Below are 24,962 nucleotides of genomic sequence, written 5' to 3' on the forward strand. Positions count from 1 at the left end.
TGTTTAACTCTGCATTAGCTCGAGGCGCTTGAAGAAAGTGAACTCGGAACTATCCTCCGGGTTCCTTCCACCGGCAACACGGATCCGGAAGCTGCATCAGAGGCGGAAGCTCCCGAGGCTCCGCGCCCTGCTAAGAGGAAGAGGCCTGCTCCTTCCAGCCCCTACGCTAAGCGCGCCCGCGAAGTGCTTAGCACTGCGGCTACCCGGAAAGCGGAGGCGGAAAAGAAGCGCCTCAAACTGATTAACACCAGCAACAAGGGGCAGCCTGCCATCCAGCACTTCTTCAAGCCTTCCGGGTAAGCGCCTGTTTCCGAGATCCAAGCTATGGTTTCACAAGCAAACCTTTACTTAGTTGTTATACTTTTTGTTTTTACTGAAGCTCCGGAAGCCAGCCACCCAAGGCTCCAAGGGTCTTGAAGAAGAGAGCCAAGCCGTCTCCGGCTTCAATTCTGTTACTCCCGAGGTTGAGGTTCCGCCCAAGGCTTCGTCCGCCTCCAAGCCGGATCCCAAAGATGTCATCAACCTTGATGACCTTCCGGAAGATCCCGCTGACCACGGTGATTCCGCCAAGGGTGCCTCCTCGTCCGCTCCTCCGCAAGATCAACCAAGCGCCGCTTTCGCGGAGCCCACAGAGGAAGAACATGAGCAAAAGGTAAAGCTCCTTCAAGTCACCAACGCGACTCGGGTCGACCCTCGACCGACTCCATCCCCGCAAAAGCTTACCCTTGCACGGCGCCACGCGGAAGTTTCCGCCATGCTGAACAAAGTGTGGGGAAAGCCAGATGAGGAGATGCGAGAGCTCGCCGACCTGGAGGACGGCCTGAAGGTGTTTTTCGCCAAGCACAAGGAAGTGCGGCAGGTAACACTAGCCCCCAAGCATTGGGTGATATATTTCCGTGTAACATGTATTAGCTGATGCTTTCCCAAGATGTACCTTAGGCGGAAATTTAAAATTTTTATACCTCCAAGACTTTGAATTCCTCGCCAGCCCCCAAGATTTTAAATATCCGGCTAACTCCTTGCTGCTTCGCAGACCACGCGGAAATTGCACGAAGATCTACGCGTGCATGTACTGGAGCAAATCACGGAGATCGAGGGGCTGCGCCAGAACGCGGAAAACAGCCAAAAGGCTATCCAGCTTCTTGAGACCCGCCTTCAGGGTACGAGATCCGGGTTTGATTTTTTGTGCTGATATAATTGTTCAGGATGCGTAATATGTGCAACTTTCCGCCTACAGAAGAGACTGCCAAGCACTCCAAGTTCGACGAGTTATCCGCCAAGGTCCAGGTGCTTGAAGCGGAGAACGAGTCCCTCAAGACCTTCATGAAAGAATCCTCCGACAAGGAGAATCAGGCGAGGAAGGAGCTCTTCGAGAAACATGCCCGCGACCTGGTGGATCTGAATGACAAACTCAAGAAGAACCAGAGTCGTGTGACTTCCTTGGTGTCGAAAAACAAAGTTCTGGAAACGGAGGCGGAGACCATCGACAAACTTATATTCCGTAAGTATTTTTCCGCGTTGCTGTTCCGACCACCCCTCATATGCTTTACTCTCCGAAACGGAACTGAACCTCCTTCTTCCACAACGAGCCTTGGCTTCGAGTGGTCAAAAGAGTCTAACCTGAAGAGGACGGAGGCATACGAAGAAGTGCGGACTTCCATTGGCGCGCTGTTTGAGGCCTGTCGCGGAATCGCCAAGACTCTGTCTTTGAAGAAGGCCAAAACTTCCGTGATCGACACGATGACCCAGCTAATGGAACAAGTGCCGGACTTCATTAAGGATTGGCAAAAATCTTCCGCGCGCGGAGTCACCTCCCTGGTCTTAGCCACCTGCAAGGCTCACTTCCCTTCACTCAACTTTGCGGATGTTGCGCGTGGAGCTCCAAAAGGTTCCGACATGGGCGCCATCCTCGCGGAAACCCAAGGGTACGAGCAGTTCTTTGTCAGGCGGGTGAATCACTCGTTCTGGTACAGCAAGCACGCTTTGCCCAAGGGATTTTCCGATGCAGAGGAGGAAGAAGGCGATGACAAGGGATTAACTTGTCAATGCCTACGGGTTATAGGCTAGGGTTTAGTTAGAAGTAGAGGGCAAGTAGATCTCGAAGGTTTCAGCCGAAAAGTACTCGACGATTATGAAAACTAGGGTTTGTGAACAATGATTCGATGATCTCTTCGTCCCTCGACTCCCCCTTTATATAAGAGGCGGAGCCGAGGGTTTCGTTTTGTACAAGTTACAGAGTTCGGGACGGTTTCCAACTCATCCGCCAGATTACAAATAATCTACACTACTTAAAAAGGAGGAATAGGTTCCGTATTCTGCCCTGTCGCACGACCAATCTTTTCGTCGTCCTCGCCGTAGTTCCGTTCCGCACGCGCTGGGCCGTGCGCCCGTGCTGACATGGGCCGCTCCAAAACCGCATTAGGTCACACCTTTCGTCCTGCCCCGCTAGGTTTCTCTACCTGGTGCACACCCCTCCCCTACCATGCCGCCAAACCCGCAGGCGACGGAATCATCGTCTTGGCGGCACCTTCGTTCCCCTTCGTCGTCGTGCTTCCCGAAAAACCGCACATCGCCTGCGGTCCCTCTCCCATCTGCACGTCGCCCCTCTCCCAGAGCTCGTTGGCCCAGATCGAGGCCCCTCTAGGTCTGTGCGCCGCCGGCAGCCCGCCCGTGTGCGTGCTCTACGCTGTCCCCGACCTCGAGATCTCATCATCCACGAGACGACTCCAGGACCCCGGGTTCGTCAGCGGGCTTGTGTTGAGGCGCCGCCGCTGGCGAGGCCTTCGGTCGTTCCCCTTCGTGGCGCTGAGACCATGGCCGTCGGCGTCGCTCCGACGGAGACGGCTCTGCCCGCGGTGGACAGCTCCAGAGAAAAAGAGGAGGCGGAGGTGAATGTGCTCTGTGCCTCATGGTCATATAGATCCTCGTTGAGGAGAGAAACGTCCACCGCATCGAACACCGGCCCGTCAAGGTACGTTTTATCCTCACCTCCTCCGTATCAGGCGCAAGTGGCCGTCCGCTCTGCGCTGGATATCTGCCTTTGGTACATTTGCAAGAGCGACGTATTTTTCAGGGGCCTTAATTGGTGTAGTTTGTTATGATCTGGCGGCTGATATATTTTATCTTGTCTTCCCTTCACTGTATATAATCAATCTTCTCATTCCATTTTAACTGTTAGGAACGTAGGATGCTATTGGGACTTGGGAGTCTCACAACTGACTGAGATAAATCTTAGTTACCCAGCCAGTTACTGTTTAAGAGATACAAACTCCTGGGTTCATCCTTGGATCGGACTGATAAAATGTTATAGCCAGCTTCAACTAATACTGGACCAGATGAGTTATAGTCAAATCACTTCATATTTAGTTATAATCGAATTTTACACATGAATGTTAAACGGTATACTTTTCCTGTTTTTCTGCAAAAGTAAGCATGCCATCGGATAGTAGTTATAGCTGTGTTGGTGTAGTATTTTAGATTTCTAATGGTATCTGTATTAAAAACACTGTTCCTGATATCCATCTGTGTTTTATTTCAGATACGTGAAGAATTGCCGTCATATTCAACATCTCTACTACAGAAGTGTGAGTCGTTTGACAACCCCCTTGCCAGCTCATCCCATGAGAATATAGGTTACTAAACTTGAGTGTTGTTGTATTGTACGTCATGAAATTCAACGCGGTAGATAGTTTCAGTATTGCAAATGACTAACTGGAACTATGGAAATGTAGGATGTTTCAAGGCAATTATTTTCAAGGTCTACTTCCAGATACTCTTTCCTATCGTGGCCAACCTACAAGCTTGTTAGTGTTTATTGCCGGTGATAAGAGCCAACTGCCATTGTTAAATGTCAAGGTTATAGCAGGGAACATTAATAATATACCATTATCATGCAGATGAATAGGTGACATAGTAAATATAATTAAGTTGTGCTTTACTAGGATTCCTCGGGAATATGGCATGTTTGAACACCCTGCATGCATAACTTTTTCAGTTAATTGCTCAAATTACAGTCCCAATTTGTTGTAATTCAACAAGTTGTTAGCCTAAAACTTGTAATATGTTGTTTTACATGGTTTCGGGGAACTGCAGAATATCTGATAAGCTTGTATCAATAGAATTTTCGAAATTCATGAGATTAAATTTATTGTATGCATTTATTTTGACAATAGCCAAGTGCCTTTTGTGCAAGAGTTGATGATATCTTTCCTGCCTCACTTTTCTTATAGGGACTTTTAGTTTCAAAAATATCACAACCCAAGTACCACAAGCCTTGTTGAACCTGAAATCTGTCAACTTCTTGTACATAATCTCTTGACTTGCAAAATGTGTATCTATTAAATGAAAACTTCCACCATTCTTCTCGCTAATCTGTGAATTTTGTAGTGACTAGATTTGTTGGGAAAATAGCCTTTCAGGAAGCCTTCCAAGCTCAATACGATCTTTACTTAGAAATTTGTATGCAATGCGGTTCAGTTTTATTGACATTTTTACCAAATAAAAGCAAGGAGATGTTTATTGCTTGATAATTGATTGGAGCAAACGCTGGATGTTGAAGTAACCAAAAGGTTAGGTTCAACTTTCTCTGTGGATTTTAGAAATATGGTGACCTATAAATATATGAGCTTTTTAGTTTTGCTCATCTTACTATTGAGAAATAACCCATGATGAAGATCTCTACACAAATGTGATCGCTACATATAAGTGGGAACTTTTCTAAAGGTTAAAAGCTTTGATGTGTTTGCTTATCCTTGCTAAAACAGACCTACATTAAGTTTGGATCAGGGGGTGGATTGAAGATGTGGACCCTGAGCTCCAGGAATCCAGAGTGACCTGACCACACATTCTTCCGCATGTTTGGATCAGGGGGTGGACCAAAGATCGACTTTGGCTTGCGATGCTGGTTCAAGTTAGTGCTTGCACATCCCATCCTGCTCAAGGCTGCTTGATATCTCGCTCACACCTGAGGTGCACATGTTCTCGCCCTTTCCTCCAGCGTGATTTGGCCGATCCGTGTATAGGAGCGAGGTTGGAGGCGCACTGGTCTGGGGCTGTCCATGTTGGGATGTTACTTTGATTCATTCACCTTTTGTTATTCAGCTCCTTTTTTCCGTTTCCTAGCGACCCAGTTTATCCTGTTATGCTAGAGGTTTTGCTGCTATCTAGCAATATTGTATATTGCATATTTTAGATATCATATTTGTGTTTTATGAAACAGCAAATCAGGTTTTCAAATTTATTTACCCATTTGGTCAAATCTGTAAAGTTATTACGATGGCTATGTGAATAACATAGAGAAAAAATATTTTAAATGACATGGGTAATGTTGCATCTACTTTTTTTATATTTTACCTTCTACAAAGAAATTTCTTGGCAGCTATATCGTTCAGGTTTTCACTGTTTTTATGCATTGCAAATTTACTTTCAGGTACAATAAATCCTTTGCTAATTCTTATGCTTATGCATAACTTCATCTAGCTGCCTTTTACACTACACATTTTGTGACCAGTAAGATTCCTCAGTTTGTGCATCTTTCTACTATAAGAATAAGTATCCAAACTTCTAAAATTTTACTTACTCTCTTTTTCAGGTGTCAAAAATAGATGCCTACAGAGTGTCCTTTCTTGCATTGCTACAGTGTGGACTCTAATTTTGTTGGCCAATCAAGGAACAAGGAAATGCTGGCGTAATTTAAAATGTTCTTTCTTGCATTGCTACAGTCTAGACCCATTGTTGATACAGTTGTGCTTTCTTTTTTTCAAAGAGATGCCATTATATCAAATAAATAGCTCATATTTTCATGATTAAATTGTGTCCTGAGGTGATACTACTAGGCTGCTTTATTAAATGATAAAAGATGGTTAGATACTCAGGAATTTTACTACAGGTTTGATGATGTTGGCTGATAATAATTACTGATACTTCCCTTTAAATATGTTGCTTCTATTTAATTTGCAATTTGCAGAATGTTCATTACAACAATTCCTTGAAAAGACCAAAATTCTTCTCAAGTTCCCTTCAGGCAGATAAGAAGAGAAGAGATGATGATAGGAAGTTGGGATAACTGGTCCAAATCAAATCAAGTGGCAATGTGCTTCCAGAAGTTTAAGAAGAAACATGAACATTGGCACGTGCAGTTCGCTTGGTATTCTAGCTGAAGTCATCAACAATCAAATTTATAGTTGATAGAGCAAATATTGTATTCACCTTCTGGTTTTACAGTGCATGCATGTAAGAACTGGTGTTTATATCACAATCTATATTATCATTCAATGGAGATTATTTACCTCTGTGACACGGAAAACTATCTAAAATCTTTGATCTAAGCAACTTTGACCTACCAAAAAAAGATGAATGGTGGTTACCCATTATTTGATCGGCTAGCTCTACTCTAAACTTTACAATAGTCTAGATACAATGCAGTTGTATTTGCATAGAAAACTACAAAAAAACAATTGTTCCTAGAAGGATGATTATTACTTATGTGCTGAATTAGAGCCAGTGAGTTTGGTGTTTTTATTGAGCATTGACATCTGTTTTCTCTTAACTACTTAGTATCGCTTGAAATATCATGAAATGAGAACTTTCTGCAGAAATTAACAGTTCGGTTTGCTGTGTATACTGATTTTTTATTTGCATATTGTTCTTTTAGCTCATCTATGTACATATTTGAAGCAAAGAAAACTAGGCAGTGATTTTCATCCATTTTCATCCATCTTCGGAGTAGGAGAAGAGGGCATGCAATATATTTTCTAAATTACTTTATTTTTTCTTTTGAGGGAAATATACATTCCCGTTGTACCGTAAGAAACGGACCTTCAAGATTCTGAACGCCATATATAAATCAGATTTGTACAATTTTACTTGTTAGTTATCATGTCTAAAAAATGTGTAGAGAACCTTGTGATATACTTCCTCCAATTCAATCAGATCGACGTGTAAATTGTTTTACTGAAATATGCCAGGCTAGCCTATATAGTTTTACTGAAATAATTGTTTGACAAGTGTAAATTGTGTATGGTATTTTAAATTATGGTGTAGACTTCGTAGGTTGCAGTAGTTTATGTTCCTGTGTGGCGACTATTACTCTAAATATGTTTTTGTTTTGTTCTTGAGACGAAGTTATGTGTTATGTTTTTGGGGTGCTCAAGGATGATTGATGTTTATATTTTAATATTTTCCATCTTTTACTTGTTTTGTTACCCGTGGCAACGCACGGGCATTTCACTAGTACTTCCTATTACAACTCTACTTTCCTTAATATATCTTGGGCTCCCAAATCTTCTTATTCTTCGGATAGTGGGCCTTCAGTAAACCCCGGGTACTATTTCTGGCAGGCCCATTTGGGATGCCTATGTCGATAGCCCCGAGATTTTGCTTGAATCGTAGAGTCGGGGAAAATCTCCATCGTTTATTTTTATTCAACAATTCAAACTTTTCTATATTTCTTTATATAAATTTCTATATTGTACGGGGATATTGGTAGTTGGGGCTAGTTCATCCGACGGATCGGGTACTAGTTAACCGCTCTAGTGGCAATCCGCAAAAACCTACTTCAAGATCACGTCCCTGGACATGATCTCGGGATACTGGTGCAAACTTCGACAGGTGCCGCTTAAGGTCTTACCATTCTGTCGAGTCCCGGTCAAATTTATCGAGTACCTAACGCGTCCGTTAGGATTTTTCGTCGTATCCGTTGATACGGATAAAAGTAGCGGAGCGCAGTCTTCGGCGATGCCACGCCCAGCAGAATGTATCTGGGGTCTTACCTTCGCAAATTTGCGGCATTCAGAAATTAATCGCAACTTTGGCGTTCTGAGAATATATTGTCGAGTGTTTTTCCGGCTGTTGGAATGGCACATTTTATCGAGTCAAATATGACTTATATTAATCTCCCGATGGGAGTATATGTAGAGTTAATCATAACTCGAAATATACTCTCTTGCTTTTCTATCTTTCTTTCTTTTTCCTTTTTAAATTTCATCGGGCACGCGAACAGCGTTCCCGATGGGAGTAGCCCCCGAGGCTACAGCCAAGAACTTGTGCTTGGTTGTAGGCTCAACATTTTAGTCCACCTTGTCGCTATATTGCCATTATTCCCCGATATTCTATCTTTTCTTTCTTTTTTGTTTTTTTTTTCTCTCGGGTGCGCGAACAGCGCTCCCGATGGGAGTAGCCCCCGAGGCTACAGCCAAGAACTTGTGCTTGGTTGTAGGCTCCCACAATTTCTATATTTGCCATAGTCGAAATTTTACTTTTATCGAAGTAGCCCCCGAGCATTTGGGCAAAAACTTGTTTCGACCAAAGGCTCCCGAAGTATTCAAATAACTTCTCCTGTCGCCATTCTCCTTTTATTTTTCTTGTCGACATACTTTCCTTTGTCAAATTCTCTTCAGCTCTATTAATAGTCGAGATTTTTCTGCCTTGTGGGTCCATTGTTCCCCCCACGTTGACACGTCGTGCAAGTGGGGGACACACGTCCTCCGCTTTTCCTGGCGCACGTTCGGTAATGCCTGTTCCATTCCATCTCCGTAAAAAGACCTTTTTACCCTTTTCTCTGCAAGATCCTTATTTCACCACACGATTTCTTCATCCAACGGTGCACTGCTTCGCCCGATTCCTATATATACCTTTCTTCAACCTCGGTTCGCTCCTTGACGCACCAAGATTTTGATCTGGAGAATCCCGACAATGACCCTCTCCTTGACGCACTTTCTTATCTGGAGCTTCATGGGCGCGAAATTCGTGAAGGCGTGGCAAATGCTAGTGCAGGTTTGTCGGCGTTGTTCCCCTACTTCTTCCCGAAGAAAGAGGAACCTTCGACTTTCCTTGCCCTTGCCAAGAACTTCCAATTCATCAGAAGACCTTGGACTGAAGATGCGTCAGGAAAATATGAAGGTTGCTGTCGAAAACACTGTTGCCCTGGTTGTCGACAGCCAACGGACTCTTGATTGGATGAAAGTTGGCGACACCGATCGGATAGAGCGATCGAGATGGAGGTCGCTGATTAAGGCGGCCAAGCCCAACACGAAGAAGATCTTGGCATATCTCGGGATCAAGCCAGCTTCGACTCCTAGCTCATCGAGGCCGGAGGTCTAGTTGCATGCCTCCTTGTTTTTTCTTTCTCTGTTTCTTTTGCTCTTGTCGCCATTTTAGCCTTGGCGACAATTACTCTGTTAGTCCCTCCGGAGAACTTCTTTTGTAATGTCCGTGTAAATTTTCTAGAAAGTAATGAAATTCCTCTTCGTGCTTATCATTGATCCTCGGGCCTTTCTTTTCTAGTTAATATTTGATAATTACTCGACCACTCCTTGTTCCGCCGTTGCTTCACTCGCATCTTCCTTCTCGAAGAAAGTACTAGTCGACCATAATCCCCTCGAAAGTTCGTCAAGCAGACATTTGTCGGAAGATTTGCAAGAACTTCGACAACAACTTCAATCTATGAAGAAACAAACTTTGGCCATGATGGAACAATCTCGGAAAACATCTGAACGAGAAAAACTTGCTCTTCAACAAGCCAAAGAAGCTATGGCTGCTAAGGATGCTGCTGTATTAGAAGCAAAGGGAGCCACGACCCGAGAAAATAGTATGCTTGAGCTAATGTCGGAAGCTAGCACGGATATGTTAGGTACGTTTTTGCGATCTTATGATGCCTTCTCTTTATTTTGCTTGTTCCTTTCTTCCAATTTCTTGCCCCGTCGCTTTAACGAGGCTCGGTTCTTGATTCTGCTGCCGAAGATCGGAGAGTGAATGAGAGAACAAATCTTCTTGTCAATCTTTCCCTTAACCATGGTCTGTTTGTTCTGGGCCACTCCTGAACGAACCCAACAAATTGTTAGGTTCCAAGACCGTGCTTGCCAAGTGCGCGAATTTCTCAGTTTTTGCACGACGACATTAACCCTTGTCTATAGGAATTTATTTCCTCGAAACGAGGTTCCCAAAACTCTTCCTGAATTATTAGAGGTATTCGAGAGATGCTCCCCGCATTCATAACTTTGTGCGGGCTCAACTCTCTGCTGGAGCGAGATTCGCCATGATTATGATAAACATCTCGTCATCCAAAGTTAGACTCGACGAAGATTGTTGCTGATTGCCCGGCCAAGAAAACGCGTCGGAAAAATGATATTGACTCAATCGATGATATGGTAGCTCCCGTGGCCGAATCGATGATAGATGAACTTCTTCGGATGGACTCAGAGTTCTTTATCAAGGGTTCTTATGCTGAACATAAAACAACCAGAGGCTTGTCCGTAGATAGTATCTTGGGATTTAACTGATTTGTATTATATTGGAAACCTTGTATCTCACTCTTTTTTGATTTCTTTTTTTTTTCTTTTTTTATTTCCGAAGGAATTTATTGTATATTGCCGAAGCCCTCTATATTGTTGAAGCCCCCGAGCCTAACTGGGCAAAGGTTGTACTATTTTTTCCACCTTGAAATCTATCTTTCTGTTGTAATAAGACATCCTTGTTTTTCCCTTGGATGGATTGCCAATCTTCGAGTATCTTTGATGTCGAAGTTCTATATTTTTATTGCGAGGTTCTTAGACCAGAGCACTTAAGATTTTTGACGTGTACACTATATTTATGATTGCTGGCTTCCGATTTTTATATTTGGCGAGGTATTAATGTACCAAGGCGAAATATTTCGGTGAATCTATATTGTATGTATTTTGAGACTTAGGCGTTGAGCCCCCGAGCGTGTCGAAAAATAAGAAGTATATCTCCACTATCTTTATTATATTGCAGCACCACGAGCCCGCCTCATTAAAAACCTTTCCCGGCCCCACTCGGTGCCCCGAAAAAGGAAAAAAAAGCGTCTGAAAACTCGTGGGCGTTTCAGTACATTGAAGTTTTACAAGGACTATATTTTAGCTCTAGGCGTAGAACCGCCTGAGTTGCGCCACGTTCCAGGGGTTTTGCTCCTCCACCCCTGTCTTCTTGTCCTTTATCCTCTATGCTCCTCCTCCGATTACTTCCGTGACGATATAGGGACCAAGCCATGGTGACTCGAGTTTTTCATGACTTTTTTGCGTGAGCCGAAGAACTAAGTCTCCCACTTGAAAGGATCTTGGCCGCAAACGTCGACTGTGGTAATTCTTCAAGTCCCGTTGATATTTGGTGACCCTTGATAATACTTCGTCTCGAGCTTCGTCGAGTGCGTCTACGCCGTCTTCCAATGCTGTCCTTGAAGCTTCTTCATTATACGCTGTGACTCTAGGGGAGTCGTGCTCTATTTCTATTGGTAGTACTGCCTCCGCGCCATGGACCAGAAAAAACGGGGTTTCTTGTGTTGCTGTATTTGGTGTTGTTCGGATGCTCCACAACACACTTGGTAGTTCTTCGAGCCGGGTATGTCGAGCTTTTTCTAGTGGTCCCAACAGTGCGTTTCTTGATGCCATTGCAGATAATGCCATTGGCTTTATCGACCTGCCCGTTGGTTTGAGGATGTGCAACTGACGCAAAGTGCAGCTTGATACCCACTTCTTTGCAGTAATCTTTGAATTCGTGGGATGTAAAGTTACTGCCATTGTCCGTGACGATGCTATGAGGCTCTCCAAATCTGAAGACGAGGCCTTTTATGAATTTTACTGCGGATGCTCCATCTGGCGAATTTATCGGCTTCGCTTCTATCCACTTTGTAAATTTGTCGACAGCTACTAGCATGTATTCCTTTCCTCCTGGCCATGATTTGTGTAACTTTCCCACCATATCGAGTCCCCATTGTGCAAAGGGCCACGACAATGGTATTGGTGCTAGTTCTGCTCGTCGGAGAGTGAGGTTTTGCGGCGAACCTTTGACACGCATCGCAAGTTCTTACTATTTCTTTGGCGTCCTCGATTGCCTGTCAACCGGTAGAATCCTGCCCGAAAAACCTTGGCTGCGATGGCTCGACTACTCGCGTGGTGGCCGCATATTCCTTCGTGTACATCCTTCAGAATTACTCTTCCTTCTTCGGGTGTTACACACCTTTGCGAACGCCTGAAATACTTCGCTTGTAAAGTTCTCCTTTGATCACCGTGAAAGCTTTAGACCGTCGAATTACTCGCCTTGCTTCAACTCGGATCATCGGGTATTTCTTTCCCGAGGATGTATGATATATATGCTTGCATCCAAGGAACCTGTACCATCATCACAAGCTCTTGTTCCTCTTCATCCTCCGTGGTTTCGTGAGGGGTGTCGAAGTTTTTTCTTTTTTCTCGCACCTTTTTTGGCTTTGTAGATCTCTCCGATATTTCTTCCCAAAACACTCCTGGCGGGACTGGGAGGCATCTGCGACCCGATGTTTGCGAGGACGTCGGCTTCATCATTGCTCAATCTACTGATGTGGTTTACCTCGCATCCATCAAATAGCTTCTCGAGTTCATTGTACACCTCCTTGTATGCTACCATGCTATCATAGACCGCATCACATTGGTTCATAACTTGTCTGGGCCACCAATTGTGAGTCGCCAAAGATTTTTAGTCGAGTTGCACCGCATGCTTTCGCCATCTTCATCCCGTGTATGAGGGCTTCATATTCTGCTTCATTGTTAGATGCGTTAGGGAACGTCATCCGAAGGATATACTTCAATTTGTCGCCTTCAGGTGATATAAGTACTACTCTGCGCCAGCTCCTTCTACTCTCTTGGACCCGTCAAAATTCATGGTCCGGGTTCTCGACAAGTCCGGGGTCCTGTGTTTTGCGGCTCCATCCACTCTGCGATGAAGTCCGGCAAAACTTGCGACTTGATTGCTTTTCTTTTTTCATACGTGATGTCCCGAGGGGAAAGTTCTATTCCCCAAAGGGAGACACGACCCGTAGCTTCTGGATTGTTCAGTATATTTGACAAAGGAGCCTCATTGACCACTATGATCGGGTGTGCCGAAAAATAGTGGCGCAATTTTCGTGCTTTTGTGAATACTCCATATGCTAGCTTTTGGTACTGAGGGTACCTTTGTTTTGATGGTGATAAAACTTCGCTAACGAAGTATACTGGCCTCTGTACTCCGTGGAGTTTTCCTTCTTCTTCTCTTTCGACAACTAGCACCGAGCTTACCACTTGGGGCGTGGCTGCGATGTATAGCAGGAGAGGTTCCTTTTCCTTCGGCGCCACCAAAATTGGTGGTGTCGAGATTTTGCGCTTCAAATCTTCGAAGGCTCCGTCGGCTTCTTCGTTCCACTCGGAATTTGTCTCCTTGCTTTATTAAAGCATAGAATGGTAACGCTTTTTCTCCTAGCCTGGCGACGAATCTGCTCAAAGCTGTGACTCGCCCCGTTAGCTGTTGTATCTCTTTCAACTTTGTTGGCTTTCTCATTGTTACAATAGCTTGTATTTTATCGGGATTTGCTTCAATCCCTCTTGCTTGAGACTAGAAACCCCAAGAGTTCTCCTGTCGGGACACCAAAGGAACACTTCGTCGGGTTCAACTTCAGCGAGAATTTGTTGAGGTTGTCGAACGTTTCCTTGAGGTCCTCGATCAGTGTTGTTCCTTCTTTTGATGTTATGACGACGTCGTCGATGTATATTTGCACGTTTTTCCCAATCTGTGTCGCCAAGCACTTCTGCATCATCCTCTGATATGTTGCTCCCGCGTTTTTAGACCAAAGGGCATTGTTCTGTAACAAAACACGCCATAAGGTGTAATGAACCCAGTCTTTACTTCATCTTCTTCTTTCAACCTGATCTGGTTATAACCAGAATACGCGTCCAGGAAGGAAAGACGTTCGCATCCAGCCGTGGAGTCGATAATTTGATCGATCCTCGGGAGGGGAAAGTGATCCTTTGGACAATGTTTGTTGAGACACGTAAAGTCGACGCACATGCGAAGGACCTTAGTGTTTTTCTTTGGCACCATCACAGGATTTGCTACCCATGTGGCTTCTGTGAATATCTCTTTGATAAAACCAGCTTCTTGTAGTCGATTGATTTCTGACAGCGATAGCTTTGCGGTTTGGTTCCGAAAAACGCCGCAAAGGTTGTTTGATTGGTCTCGCTCGATGGATCCAAATTTAGGTGGTGCTCGGCAAGTTCCCTGGATACTCCTGGCATGTCAGCTGGACACCATGCGAAGATTTTCCAGTTCTCACGGAGGAACTCGACGAGCGCGCTTTCCTATGCGATATCCATGTTGTTTGCGATAGATGTCGTCTTTTTCGGGTCTGTCGGGTGAATCCGCACCTCCTTAGAATTTTGCTCGTATTGAAAGTTGATTCTTTATTTGGCCTTCCAACGTCCGGCAAGACGTCGTAATCAGTCATACTTTTTGACGCCAAATACTCAGCTTGCATCCCGAAAGTTTCGATAACCGATGAAAATCCTTGTCGCACTTATCAGCCTAAGGCGAAGCTTCCTTTGATCTGTGATTGGTCCCTTTGGTCCGGGCAATCTCCACAACAGGTATGTATAGTGTGGTACTCGCCATAAATCTAGCATATGCTGGTCGTCCCAACAAAGCGTGATACTCGCGATGGAAAATCCACGACTTCAAACTCCGGTTTCTCGATTCTATAATTTTCTCGGGTTCCAAACTGAACGTCGAGGTTGATCTTCCCTAATGGGTAACTTGGTTTCTCCGGTGTGATGCCGTGGAACCTTGTGTCCGTTGGCTTCAAGTTTGCTAAGGATATGTTCATCTTCCTCAATGTGTCTGCATACATAAGGTTTAAGCTGCTGCCACCATCTATGAATACTCGAGAAACATCGAATCCCGCAATAACCGCCGGCGGAATAAGTGCTCGACCGCCTCGGTCGAGGAACTTGCTGCGGATGATCTGCTATGGTGAAGCCGATGTCTTGTCCTGACCAATTGAGGTACTCAACTGTTGGTGGAGGCATTTTCTCTGCCATGAACACCTGTCTCGAGATTACTTTTTGAGTTCTGTTGGACGGCCTTCCCTTCTAATCATCGACACCGCTCCGTTTGAGTTAGGATCGACATAAGGTGGTGGTGGAGGTGCTGCCGCTATTCTGAGCTGATGCCGATTGTCGTCTGTAATCGCGGGAGGTGGCGGTAGGTGAACTTCGCTCCTGGGCTCCCGAGGATTTCTCTGTGCTGCTCGAGCGTGAGCGTTTTCTGCACATCTGAACATTGCCTGAAAATTTCGACAGTCTTTCTGCAGGTGCCCTGACTGTCTTTTCCCGTTGCTGTCGAGGAAAAAGTGCATCTGGCACGGTCCGTTTAGCATTTCTTCGTGGGACACGAAAGGTCTTGGAAACCTTGGCCCACTATTTTGTCTGTTGCGGGAGTCGTCCCTATTATCGCTTCGCTGCTCATTGCTTCTCTGATAATCATCTCTGTTGTTTCCTCCTGTGTTTGCCCGAAATCCCGCCGAAATTTGCCCCGGGGCGTCATAGTTCGGATATCGCCGAGGAAATCGTCGCCTCGATTGATAATTTCGACCACGGTCCTCCTCCGGCGACCTGTGTCGTTTATTGTGGACAGCGTCTTCTCCATCTGCCCATCTATTTGCTATCTCCATCAACGCGGATACCTGTCTTTGGATTGGTCCTTCCCAAGTCCTCGACAAAATCTCCACGCCTAATTCCTGCGACAAACGCATCTATTGCTCTCTCGTCAGATATATTTTCTGCCGAGTTTTTTATGATGTTCCACCTTTGGATGTATTTTCTCATTGACTCATCCGGCTTTTGTCGACATGCCCTCAGCTCTTCTAACGACGCAGGTTTTTTGCACGTGGACCCGAAGTTTTTGACGAATACATCCTCGAAACTTTCCCAACTCGTCGATAGATCCCGGCGGAAGCTTTTTGATCCAAGATCGTGCGGCTCCACTTAAATGCACCTGAATACTTTGCATGGCTGTTGCCCTAGTTCCTCCGAGTTAACTTCACTCGTCTCGAGGTAATCAACTAGCCAATCCTCCGGATCTTGCAAGCCGTCGAATTTTTTGAAGTGATCGAGGCAACTTAAATCCCGAAGGGACTCGAGTTTTTCGTACTCTCCTTGTGAAGCACGGCAGGCCGCACATATCCTCGTCGTTAAGCTCCGGGGATTGCCGATGATCCCTTCCGCTTTGCCTTGCTCTATCGACCCTTGCTTGTGCTCCTCGTATCTCTTGCTCCACTTGGTCCTTCATGGACTGCCGCCGTTGCTCGTCGCGGGTCGTGGACTATTTTGCCTTGCCGTTCCTTCGGGAGGCGTTGATACGAACGCTGTCCCCATAGCTCCAACCCCTGCTAACGCCATATTGTATAAAGTTTCCCTTGGGTCTCCTGGGGGTGGCCTAGATGCGAGGATGTAAGCTTGTGTCGCCATATACCCAGCTTCTGGTGTCTTAGGGATGATGTTTCCTCTTGTATCTATCGACATAAAGGACATGTCGAGGTTTTGAACCAAGTGCTCTCTTTCTGCTTCGGGTATGTGTTGTAACCTTGATCTTCCTCTGTTCCGAGCTTCCCTGTGGCTATCATCCGAAACTCTAGATTGTCGACTTAGATCTGCCCTTCTCCTGCTGGATGCGTAGCTCGCCTCCTTTCTCCTCGTTCAACTCAGTCGTCCGTTTTTCTATTTCTCTCGGCGGTTCGCGCGAGCCTATATTGATAAGCTTGCAGTTCTTGAGCTGTAGCCGTTGTCGTCATTGGCTCCGAACCATCTAGGGCTTTTGCAGCTCTATCCCAGGCTGCTTGTGGAAGTTGAACTCTGACACGTGGTGTGGGCCCGACATATTTAGTGCCCATACCTCTCCTTAGATCTGAGGGATCGACATAGGGATTACCCAAATCGTCGAAAGCCTCCGATGTTTCCTCTTGATTTTTGATAGCATAAATCTGATGATATTTTGTACTCAGATCTATGTTGGGTTTGGTGACATCATTGTTGAGATTGATGAAGACCTTGCCCACTGTGATAGATTTGTCGATGAAGTCGTAACTGTCGACATCGCTTGAGCCATCGCTTATATATGAGTCCGCAGATGACTCAAACGATGTGTCGCTGAAGATCTTGGCGAGTTTCTCTCTTGCTCTGGTGCTGACGTAACGTGTTGCCGAAATTTCTTCTTCTCCTGACTCGGTTGACGATGCATAGCTTGAAAAATCGGAATCGACCGCCGACGATCCCGACGAAATCGGAATTTCGACACGATACGATCCTTCCTTTTCGACGCGAAAGTGAAACCTTCCGAACGTCATCTCCATGGGCTCCGCCAGATACGCATATGCATCCAAACGGGAGGGTGGGTGAGGAACAAAATCGACAAGACCAGCAGCGATCTGTTTACCTCGGTCCATTGTGTTGCTTCCGGTTGACGATGTCGAAGATTTTGAACGTGCCATCGAGATCAGATCCTTACGCCTCTAATTCCCACAGACGGCGCCAATTGACAAGGGATTAACTTGTCAATGCCTACGGGTTATAGGCTAGGGTTTAGTTAGAAGTAGAGGGCAAGTAGATCTCGAAGGTTTCAGCCGAAAAGTACTCGACGATTATGAAAACTAGGGTTTGTGAACAATGATTCGATGATCTCTTCGTCCCTCGACTCCCCTTTATATAAGAGGCGGAGCCGAGGGTTTCGTTTTGTACAAGTTACAGAGTTCGGGACGGTATCCAACTCATCCGCCAGATTACAAATAATACTTCCTATTACAACTCTACTTTCCTTAATATATCTTGGGCTCCCAAATCTTCTTATTCTTCGGATAGTGGGCCTTCAGTAAACCCCGGGTACTATTTCTGGCAGGCCCATTTGGGATGCCTATGTCAGGCGAGCCGGAGTATTACGGGGAGGGCGCCGGGTCAAGAATTGAACGCTCCGAAGGAGGCTCTGGTGATGGCTCCGAGGCCGGCTCCGGCGACAGCGACGGCGACGGCTCCGCCTACCAGGAATCTGAAGAGAAGAGCTCCGAGTAGAGTTCCTGTTTAAACAATGAAACAGAGTTGCATCATTTTGGCCCCGAAGTGGGTTTGTAATAAGACTTTAAATTCTTAAGTAGCTTGGGACGAAACGACTATGCATGGGGCGGAAACACTTATCCTGCTATCCGTTAATATTATGTGCATGTTTTCGTTTTGTGTCGGAAAGCAAGTGCTGACTTCGTTGTTTTCCGGCTTGCCCGCTTGACCTTCCGCGAGCCGGAAGACCTTAGCCGGGAACGCTCGCCAGCGGCGACGAAACCCAATGGTAATCCATCAATAACCGCGGAAACAAGCCCCCAAGCATTGGTGCCGGAAATCACTACTAGGAATCCACGAGTTCGCAACAGATAACAATTTAATCAGAAAACTTAAGCTTACGTCCTAAAGGACGATTTTTGAAAATCACAACTTTTTATACACGCTTAGGCGGAAATATTCAGCTCTGCGGTTTTTAGTCGAAAAACACACATGATCTAAAAATGAACAAGTAAAGGAGGTAAAAGACTCGAAGAGTGAACCATAAGCTTTATTTCATTGATCATGTATAACTATTACAGAGTTTGTAACTCGGAAAAAATACGCTAAGTGTGGAAAGGACGTAGCTGTGCGATGTTCCAGGGGCGATCTGTCTCGTCGTAGATGTCATCCGGATCCTCACGCTTGCGTTTCCGGTGCCAATTAGCAGGTCTATCCCTCAGCTCTCGGAAATCAACAAGGTAGTACGATCCGTTATGAAGCACTTTGCTAACGACGAAGGGTCCTTCCCATGGGGACTGCAGCTTATGGTCTTTCACCTGCCGAAGGCGGAGGACCAGGTCTCCTATCATGAAAGAGCAATTCCGAACTCGACGACTGTGATAACGTCGGAGCTTCTGCTGGTAGATGGCGGAGCGCTGGTCAGCTAAATTCCGAGCTTCTTCGATCAGGTCCACAGATAGCTGTCTGGCCTCGTCATCTGTTTCTTCATTGTAGGCGGAAACTCGCGGCGAATCGTGGATGATGTCGGAGGGAATCACGGCTTTGGATCCGTATACCAGGAAAAATGGGGTAAACCCTGTTGACCTGTTAGGGGTAGTTCGCAAACTCCACAAGACAGCGTCCAACTCGTCGGCCCAAGCTCCAGCTGCTCGTCGCAGCGGTTCTTCAAGGCGTGGCTTAATTCCTGATAATATTAGACCGTTAGCCCTTTCAACTTGACCATTGGATTGTGGGTGAGCCACAGATGCAAGGTCCAGTCGAATCCCTATCGTCTCACAATAATCCTTCAATTATCCCTGTGCGAAGTTTGTGCCATTATCTGTGATTATGCTGTGTGGGATGCCGAATCTCATCACGAGGCTGCAGACAAATTTTAGTGCCGTAGCACCGTCGGCTTTTCTCACTGGCTTTGCCTCGATCCATTTGCTGAATTTGTCAACATCGACCAAGAGGTATTCAAAACCGCCAGGAGATGATCTTTTTAACTTACCAACCATATCGAGCCCCCAGACCGCAAACGGCCAGGTGATAGGTATGGTCTTCAGCTCTTGGGCTAGAGCATTTGGTTGAGTAGCGTAGTACTGACAACCTCGGCAGGTCTTGACTATCTTGTCAGCATCTTCTTTAGTTGTGAGCCAATAAAAGCCCAGCCGAAAAGCTTTTGCAACGAGTGACCTGGGAGCGGCATGATGCCCGCAATCCCCTGCGTGGATCTCTCTGAGGATTTCAATGCCATCTTGATTAGAGACGCACTTGAGAAATACCCCTGTTGCGCTTCGTTTATAGAGCTGTCCATCAACGATTGTGTAGGATCTTGCTCGTCTGATGATCTGTCGCGCGAGGACCTCGTCCTCTGGCAATTTCTGATCGATGAGGTAGTCCAGGAAAGGCTGTGTCCAAGCCGGAATGATAGCCATCACTTCTTTAGCCGGAGATACTGCCACGTCTCGGTTTTCCGGATTAGCGCCCTTCACCGAGGGTATCCGTAGGTGCTCCAGGAAAATACCAGGCGGAATTGGTTTCCTGCAGGATCCGAGCTTGGATAGCATGTCTGCCGCTGCGTTGTCGTCTCTCCGGACGTACTTGACTTCGTATCCTAGAAAGCACTTGGCGATCTCGTCAACTTCGTCTCGGTAAGCCGCCATGACGGAATTTCTGGCATTCCAGGTTCCGGCTACTTGCTGTGCCACCAGGTCGGAATCTCCGCAGCAGATAATGTGCTTGATCCCTATTTCCTTAGCGATGCGCAGTCCGTGTAGTAGAGCCTCATACTCCGCCATGTTGTTTGTAGCTTCGAAGTGGATCTGCAAAACGCATTGCAGTTCTTCTCCGGTAGGGGACTTTAGGGTGACTCCGGCTCCTGAGCCTTGATGCTGCTTGGATCCATCGAAGTGCATAACCCATGTCTCTGGTTCCGGCTCCAGATTTGCATCCGGAGCTTCTGTCCAATCTGCGACGAAATCTGCCAAGACCTGGGATTTGACCGCGGTCCTGGCTTTGTAGCTGATGTCGAAGGCGGATTTCAATGCCCCATTTTGCTGTGCGTCCTGTTGCGTCAGCGTTGTTGAGAATCGTTGACAGCGGAGCCTTGCTCACGACTGTTACTGGATGTTCTTGGAAGTAATGTCTCAGCTTCCTGCTGCCCAGGAATACTCCGTAGGCTAACTTCTGAAAGTGAGGGTAGCGCTGTTTGGATTCCGTAAGGACCTCGCTAATATAGTAGACTGGCCTTTGGACTCCATATTCGTGACCTTCTTCCTGTCGTTCCACCACGATGACGAGGCTGATGACCCTGTTGGTGGCTGCCAGGTAAAGGAGCATAGGCTCTGACTCTCCTGGAGCTGCTAGGATAGGTGGGGAGGTGAGTATGTCCTTCAACCCTTGTAGAGCTGCATCCGCTGCCTCGTCCCAGACAAACTTGTCTGTTTTCTTCAATAGCTTGTACAGGGGAAGTGCCTTCTCGCCAAGACGGCTAACAAACCTGTTGATTGCTGCGACACAACCAGTGAGCCGTTGCACATCTTTGAGACAAGTTGGCCTTTTTATGCACAAAATTGCCTTGATTTTTTCCGGGTTCACTTCAATGCCCCTGTTAGAGACAATGAAGCCAAGGAGTTTTCCAGCTGGTACGCCAAAGACGCACTTCAGCGGATTCAACATCATCTTGTACCGACGGAGATTCTCAAAGGTTTCTGTGAGATCGCTGATCAAGTCGGATCCTTTCTGAGTCATGACCGCGATGTCGTCGACGTAGGCGTGTACGTTCCGGCCAATCTGGTCCTTCAAGCACCGCTGCATCGTACGTTGGTAGGTGGCACCTGCGTTTTTCAAGCCAAAGGGCATAGTAACATAGCAGTAAGTGCCAAATGTGGTGATGAATGAGGTCGCCTTTTGGTCAGACCAACGTTCAAAAAAGCGCTGAGCGCTAAGCGAGCGGAGAGGCTCAACCTAGAGGAACTACTGCTTAAGCAAGCTTAAGCGCTGCTTAAGCGTTCAGGGTAAAAGCGTACGGACAGGCGCATGGAAGGCAATCTAGCCATACATAGACCATAATATGTTGTAATTTTGTACCATACGCATGCATGCAATGCTACAATTGCAAGAAGAATAAAGGATATGGTTCACATAGTTTGATTTGGCTTGGTTTTTCTCCACTTTCTTGTTCTCCAAGTCCTTTATCCGGATGCTAGATGCGCACAGGAAGAATATATTAGCATTTACCAAGCAAATGTCAAAGTTGCAAGCTATACTATTCAATTATGCCGATCAATGCAATTGGCACCTCAGCCACCGATCACCCGCACCCGGATCAATGTCCATTTCTTGACAGTACCTACAAACTGCAAGCAAATCTTAGGTTTAGCAGCAACAAAAATACTAGATGCAGCAATCAACTAAGCTAACTTCATTAATCATTAATTAACCAGTAGAAACAACAACCTAGCAGCAGATATCAATACAGTACCACACCAGTACAACACATCGCTACATACATCAAGCCAATAGTCAGCAGCAGTGCAGCACATACACGAGCAGGCTAGATCAATCCATCTAGTGCAGATAGCACCACACCACAGCAGTACAACACAGCGCCACTAGCACATATACGTGAAGGACATACGGAGAATAAAAGGGATAGCCGGGTTAGGAATACCTGAGGGCCGAGGGGTGGCGGACAGCCGGCGGCGATGAGGTCGAGCTCGATCTGAAATCGAGCGCCTGGGCGGAGAGGGGGTGAGCGGGACGGGCAGCGGAGGAGGGCAGTACACGTCCCGCCGGCCTGGAGGACGAGATGGACGGCGGTGGAGGAGCAGCGTCGCCGGCGGAGCAGAAGGTTGGAATCGGGATGCGCCGATGCCACCGCCTCTCTCCCTGCCTCTCTCTGTGGCTCGCGTGCAGGGGAGTGGTCGATTGGGGTGCCCAGGAATCCTATCCTCATCTTCTACATACTTTTCCCGGTCAGTTCCCCTCAATTTTTTCGTTTTGCCGCCCGCGACCATGGACGCTCAGCGACGCGCTTTTCTTCTTTTCTGCCCCCTTTCACGCGCTTAGGCGCCGCTCAACGCTTAATCGGACAGCTTAATCGCGCTTAGCGCTTTTCCTCCCGCTCAGGCCTGAAATGGAGCGTTTGGCCTCCGCTTCGCTCTAAGCTGCGCTTAAGCGCGCCTGAGCGTACGCTTTTTTGAACCATGGGTCAGACTCCTTCATCCGGATCTGGTGATACCCGGAATACGCATCAAGAAAACACAGAAGTTCCGCCCCTGCCGTCGAATCAATGACTTGGTCAATGCGCGGCAGGGGAAACGGATCTTTCGGGCAATGTTTGTTCAAGCCGAGTAATCGATGCACATTCTTAGTATTTCAGTATTCTTTTTGGGTACAAGGACGGGATTTGCGACCCAATCGGTGTGGATTACTTCTATTACAAAACCTGCCTCTAGTAACTTTGCTAATTCCATTCCTATGGCGCGGCGCTTCTTATCTCCAAAGCGTCGCATAGCTTGCTTCACCGGTTTAGCCCCCGGGTTTATGTTGAGGTAGTGCTCGGCGAGTTCCCTTGGTACTCCGGACATGTCAGAAGAATGCCATGCGAAGATATCCATGTTAGCGCGGAGAAACTCGACGAGCGCGTCTTCCTATTTGGGGTCCATGTTGGCTCCGATCGAGACTTGCTTGGTAGCGTCATCTTCCTTGAAGTTGACTTTCTTGGTCTCTATCGCGGCCCTGAAGGAGTTTTTCTGTTCGGAGATCTGCTTCTTGGTGGTCTGCATCTCAGTCGGATCCACCGTGGCTCTGTAGCCTTTCAGCTCTTCTCCAGATATCACAGACTCTGCGAAGGCGGCTTCGCCCAACTCGCACTCATGAGCCTTTTTGTAGTCTCCGGATATGGTGATCATACCCTTAGGACCCGGAATCTTGAGCTTGTTGTAGATGTAGCACGCTCTTGCGTGGAACTTGTGGTAGGTGGGTCTGCCGAAGATGACGTGGTAGGAGCTCTTGAAGGGCACAACTTCAAACATGATCTTTTCTTCGCGGAAATTGTGAACATCGCCGAAGGCCACGGGAAGTGTGATGCTGCCGAGGGAGTTCGCCTTCTTACCCGGAACCACGCCATGAAACTCAGTGTTGCTGTGTTTGAGCTGTTCCTTGGTGAGGTTCATCCGTTCCAGAGTCTCCAGGTACATGATGTTCAAGCTGGCTCCACCATCCATGAGGCACTTGGAGAAGTCGTACCCGTCTATGCGGGGACTTACAACCAAGGCGTAGCATTCTTTTGGCACAATGGCAGGATGATCCTCCCTGTCAAATGTGCACGGAACTTCCGACCACCTGACATACTGCGGCACAGCCGGAACTGTGGCGTTCAGGATCCGGGTAGCTGACTTTGTAGCGTGGACTATTGGGGTTCCGAGGAAAGTGTGGTAAGCCCCCACGCTCTTTTTCTTGAATGGGTTGGATTTACCTGCGGACCCTGCCTTGGGATCCGGCAAGTTATCATCCTCATCCATTGCCTCGGAACTGTCTTCCTCTTTGTCCTTGTTCTTGCCCTTGCCTCCTTTGCCGCGTGGGCGATGCTTCCGGGCTCGCTTGTATCACTAGTGGAAAACGGGGCAATAGGCCCGGTCCATTTGGGCCTTTAGACCCGGTTCCCGAACCGGGACCAACTAGGCGGGACTAAAGGGGGTACCATTTAGTCCCGGTTCAAAGATAAACCGGGCCTAAAGGCCTCAACACGTGGTGCGACCAGGGAGCTCCCGCTGGAAGGGCTTTGGTCCCGGTTCGTGGTACGAACCGGGCCTATGTTTCTCTGCCGCGGCAGAGAATTGCTATTTCTCTGCCGCGGCACAGATTTGGGCTGTACCAGCGTTTCTCGCCGCGGCGGAGAAACGATCTGTTTCCCTTGCCGCGGCAGAGTTTCAGCAATGCATATCTATATCATTCAAGAAACCACAAAAAATCGTCATGAATATATATAGACATCGTCAACAGTAGACGACATAGTCAACACGAGTACACGTAATGCATGCATATTTACAATACAACTTTTCCTGAACGAATATCCTCCGCCGTCACGATCTTCCGATAGTGCTCTCCACCGGGGTAAGGACCTCGGTAATAAAGAATCCCGCGATTTCCTCTTGAATTGCTTTTATTTGATCCGCTGTTATGAGAGTGTCCCGCGAGCGTGTCATCTATATTTAAAAAAGGAGATCAATATATGAATGGAACTCAATACAATAGATGGTACTAATTAAGATTAATTGTGAAAATTTGTTATCGTACACGAGTGTGGTGTATTTGGGGATCCCCACCCTTGGGACAGGCCATGTCACGCATGAAGGTGCGGACGTAGTATCCACATAAGTTATTCCCTTGTTCCTGCCTCATACACTTTACGAAAAAATAGTTCGATCAAACTAATAATCAAGCATCGTATTGAAAGTAAATATCATATATAAAGTTTCACGGACATAGCTATATATATAGTACTACTTACGGGGTAATCTCTAAATGTAAGCTCCGGTTTCCACCATTCACCCGGAACAGGTATTGATGAACCGTTTCCAAGCCCTGCCCGGCAAAAAATAATGAGTAAATGAGTAATTGATTAGTTGATGATATCTT

General features: G+C 46.6%; 1 long non-coding RNA gene across 2 annotated transcripts; it reads left to right on the forward strand.

Moving 5' to 3' along the window:
- Positions 1-2,823: 2,823 nt before the first annotated feature.
- LOC124675422 lies at positions 2,824-6,282 on the forward strand. Of its 2 annotated transcripts, XR_006993264.1 has the most exons (3): positions 2,824-2,971; positions 3,539-5,508; positions 5,591-6,282. It is a non-coding gene; the product is annotated as an uncharacterized LOC124675422 (long non-coding RNA). The 2 variants fall into 2 exon arrangements; XR_006993263.1 differs by having other exon boundaries at positions 3,539-6,282.
- The last annotated feature ends 18,680 nt before the right edge of the window (positions 6,283-24,962 follow it).

Source organism: Lolium rigidum, chromosome 7 (assembly GCF_022539505.1).
Source record: "Lolium rigidum isolate FL_2022 chromosome 7, APGP_CSIRO_Lrig_0.1, whole genome shotgun sequence".
In the NCBI taxonomy this organism is placed as follows: domain Eukaryota; kingdom Viridiplantae; phylum Streptophyta; class Magnoliopsida; order Poales; family Poaceae; genus Lolium; species Lolium rigidum.